The following is a 4805-nucleotide window of genomic DNA, read 5'->3' as shown; positions in this document are numbered from 1 at the left end:
GTCAGTCTCCATTAGTCTGTAGTCAAGTTTCCGTCTGCGCCTAATAAGATTACCATATTCCTGTCCATAGCCATGAAGATATATGAATAGACACTTTATCAAGTATCAGAGATATGTGAGAATAAGATTGACATACCAAGACGAAACGAACTTCACATTGTCAATTGTAAATAGCATCCAGAATCAAGTTAAGTTAGGTTGATGATTGTTATTATTTTAATGAATGTGTGTGAAAATTAATCAATTTCTGTTTAAAGTTGGTCACCGTCAATCTGCTACTCAAAGCGTGCAAGTGGCGTTTCTATCGTCTGACCTAACGGCAGAAGATAAACACTCCACGAAAAGACCACGAGACATATTGCTGACACTCGCCTACTTCGCTAGAGCGACAACTCAAATAATCTGATGGTGTGTGTAGCGAAGGTCTTACAGTACGCACACCACAGTGACAAAACCGAATGACGGACCCATCGGACATCTTTTTGTGCCACTTACATGCGGTTACCACTCTCAGCAAAGTGGTTATCAGCAAGCATGAAAGTGCAGTGTATACCTTTCAATTCTTTATCCAAGGGGGATAACCAGGCTGCTAGTTTTTGATGTACAGAGTATCAATTAAAAAGTGAATACTTAAATATACAGCTCTAAAACTGGCAGTATATTTACAATGTGCAGCCCATATTTTTTATGCCGGTATGTCGATACTCTTTCTGTCGATGTATCGATAGTGTTTAGATATATTGAGGGCCATAATGGATTTTTTTTAATGTCAATACACCGGCTTCACGATATTTTTAAGAATATTTACAGTGTTACTCCGTTCCTAATGACCTTGAGGCAGTTCCTTCCTGTGAGAGTATCTGACGTTCGGTTGCTGACATGCGTACTGTGACTATACCGCAAGAACTACGTTTTCCATCCTGGTTCGGCTATTGGCTCTTGTGCTGTAATATCTGTAAACGAACTGACCTCTCCTAGGCCGCCTCCTCCGACTTAGTTGTGGACCGCGATTTGTTGCCGGCACCTTAGCGCACGCGCAGCGCACACTTCCTGCGGCGCGCGACGCGAGATTAAAAGTTCGCGCAAAACAATAAACAACGCCGGGGCGAGAGGGCGGCACGTTTCGCAGACCGCATCCTCTCTTGCGGGCTGCGCATTGTCCGCGCCCAAGGAGGCGGAAATTAGTTTTTAGTTTTATCTCGCTCCCAAGCACCTCACTGAACGCTTCCTCGTCGCGGAGCAGTCTTCGCTCCCCTGCCGCCTGCAGGTGACATAAAATTTCCTCAAACGGGACGTCAGCCAGTGGCGATCTCAGGAGCGTGATAAAAAGCCCCCGTTACAACGAAAGGGGAACGCGTTTCTGTACTTGCGAGCTCGTAAAGGAGTTGAGGGGTGCACATAATTTTCTCCTCTCCTTCATGTGGTGAATAAATTCTTCACTGCCAAGAAAATGATACCTGCGTAAAGTGCATAGCTCTACGCTTCCGGTTCGTGTAGAGGTTTTTAGTTGATTTACTCTCCCGGTCACCTGCTGCATCGGCGAAAAATGAAACAAAAACTCAACGCCACGTAAAACCTCGTGAAATGAAACTTCTCAGAAAAAAAATTGTGTTTGCATGTTTGTTTGTATGTGTGTGTGTGTGTGTGTGTGTGTGTGTGTGTGTGTGAACAAGTTATCTCTGTAAAATGTGGTCAACATTTTTGTGCGTCATCAATCTTCTGGCTTGTTTGATGCGGCCCGCCACAGATTCTTCTGCTGTGCCGACTTCATCATCTTATAGTGGTAGTCTCAGCCTACGTCCTCACTTGTTTGTTTGAGCTGTTCCAATCTTTGTCCCACCCTACAGTTTTTACGTACTACCAGCTCCCTACAGTAGTATTGAAGTTATTCCCTGATGTCTTAACGTGTGTCCTATCATTCAGTCTCTTCTTCTCGATGAGGTCCAAATATTACACTCCTTGCCAATTCTGCAGAGAATCTCCTGAGTTAATTACGTCATCAGTCAGCCTAGTTTTCCACATCCTTCTGTAGCACCACAACTCAAACGCTTCGATTCATTTCTTTTGCAGTTTTCTCACAGTCCGGAATTCACTTTCGTACATTTCTGCGTTCCAGACGTACATTACCATAAATGCCTTCCTCAAATTAAGGCCAATGTTTAATACTAATAGGCTTCTTTTGGCCAGGAATACTACCTTTACCTGTGATAGTCTGCTTTTCGTGTCCTCTATGCTTCGTCCATCATTGGTTTCTTTGCTGTTTAGGTAACAGAACTCCTTAATTTCGTCTACTTCCTGTTACCCAGTTCTGATATTAAGTTTCTCAGTGTTCTCATTCTACCACTCCTCTTTACTTTCGTATTTCATCAGTTTACTCTCAATTTGTATTCGGTGCTCAGTAGACATTTAGTATATCCTCTAATTGTTCCTCATTTTCACTAAAGATAGCAATGTCATCAGCAAATCTTAGCACTGATATTCTTTCACGCTGAATTTTATTCCCACCCCTGAACATTTCTTTTATTTCGATCGTGGTTTTTCGCTGTAGAGATTCAACAGTGGGAGGGGAAGACGACACCTATGTCTTACATCCTTTCTAACCCGAGCACTCTGTTCTTGGCCTTGGATTCTCGTTTTTTCCCCTCTTGATTCTTACATATGTTGTATACTGCTACTCTTTCTCTATAGATTGCCGGCCGGAGTGACCGAGTGGTTCTAGGTGCTTCAGTCTGGAACCGCGCGACCGTTACGGTCGCAGGTTCGAATCATGCCTCAGGCACGGATGTGTGTGATGTTCTTAGGTTAGTTAGATTTAAGTAGTTTTAAGTTCTAGGAAACTGATGACCTTAGATGTTAAGTCCCATAAAGCTCAGAGCCATGTGAACCATTTTGAACTATACTTCACAGGGAAATTACGCGGTGGGCATAGGACTTCTCGTGCCATAAGGGCGTAGTAACGGCGTCTCATACTGTACACTAGAGATGATGGAAAACTATCAATATAAATTTTTTTATGAATAATCGTTACCATTGCCAAGTGAGCTTTATAAAATCAAGTACAAAAGTGGAAAACAAATTAGAAGCTACAATTCCTGGTCTAAAGAGCTAATCGATCCGATGCAAACTTTGGGCGCCACTCTCGTTTTAGAGTACATAAAATGGCGATTCAGTGTCAGATTCCTGCCAAACAAAAATTGATGCAGTAAGCAGCCAGGTGTTATTGAAACACGTTTCTCAGGCGCTCTCGTTATTTAGGTGGCAAAAAATCCTTAGAGAATATCGCATTCTATCCCTGTCAACTGCTAATTTCCGAGAACGCCTTAAAGTTCAAGAACAATAAACAATAAAATGTAAAATCTGCATTAGCAGAAAATCAAGAAGAAAGGCACCAGGTTATGGATTCTAAGAACTTACGCGTGCTAGACGGATAGAGTAATATTTATAGAAGGGAAGCCCGTGAAGCAGTCGAAATTTCGAACAATGAGAACAGTATCAATAGAGGCGACAGCTACAGGCTTCCGTCTCCTTGGCTACCGCTGTATTGGAAATAAACGTCCACCCTCGGCGAGAGAGGCACGTAAACAGCCATCTGGGAACAACCGAGGCGACACACCAGCAGTAGTACTTTAGATTCAGCCTATCTTTCAGGACAGCCTCTTAGCCGATTGACCAACGACAACATGACCTCGTGCGGTACTGCTAGGGATTCTCCCTGGGTGGGAAGACTGGACTGGGTTGCACTTGAGGTCATGCCAGTTGAGGAGCTGCATGATTGAGAAGTTTTGGCTCCATCGTCGGAACGTCGACGGAGGGAGGGGTTGCGGTGTGCTGGCCCCGTGCCCCCCCATACTGCGTCCGATGAGTGTATGACTGAGGACGACACGGTGGTCGGTCGAATGTCACGTGGTCTTCAAGACCTAATCGCGGGCCTCCCTTTCCTTTCCTCCCTTTTTGAATCTGCTCTCAGTATTTACCACCAGGAGCAGCCTGAAGACTTTTACCCAGCAACTCCACTTCTCCGAAAAAGTTCTGAAAAATGGCCTCTTACAGGTGACAGTGTCTTTCCACATTCAGGAACAACAGTAGAATATTGAAGAAGTTCCTGACAGAGGGGTCGAAACGTCAGTCAATAACGAATTTTGAAAAGGAATATGATGTGGCATAACTACTCTAAAACTTTCATGACTGATATCAAAGAAGACAACATCAACGAAAACTCGTAATTAAGCATCTACAGAAACACTTAACCACTCTTCACTACCTGTGTGGATGTATCGACTACTAGAAATATTTTTCTAAATCAGTGGCTTCATTTTTTTCACTTAGATTTGTAGATTTATTGAAAACTTTTGACAATGTCGACTGGAATGCTCTCTTTGAAATTCTGAAAGCATCCTAGATAAAATAAAGGCAGCGAAAGGCTATCTACAACTTGAAAAAACTGTAAAGCACTTTCTAGAGTTGCAGCGAGTGTGACAGATAACTTTGTAAGGAAAGACGAAGTAGGCGCTCATGTTTGAAGTGCCTGGTACTGAATCCACGTAGTGCCCTACTATGGACCGATGGTCTCGGTGTCGAATGCCGCCAGTTCTAGGGTTTTAGCTGTCACTTATCACTTTTTTCATCTCTAACAATGTTTGTTGATGTGAAAAATGCAGAGCTGTTTCGTAGTTCGGACTCCACGTTGCACTGTACGTCCCCCTACGATTTCGGAAGGCCGGGGAAGGAAACGGCGTACTACAGCCAGCATATTAAAGTACGATGGAGTTCAAATCAATCTTTCTGCTGATCACAGCTTTACTCTT

This window comes from Schistocerca gregaria, chromosome 5, assembly GCF_023897955.1.
Source record: "Schistocerca gregaria isolate iqSchGreg1 chromosome 5, iqSchGreg1.2, whole genome shotgun sequence".
NCBI lineage: Eukaryota > Metazoa > Arthropoda > Insecta > Orthoptera > Acrididae > Schistocerca > Schistocerca gregaria.
The sequence above is the reverse complement of the archived record's forward strand: the minus strand, read 5'-3'. Positions refer to the sequence as shown.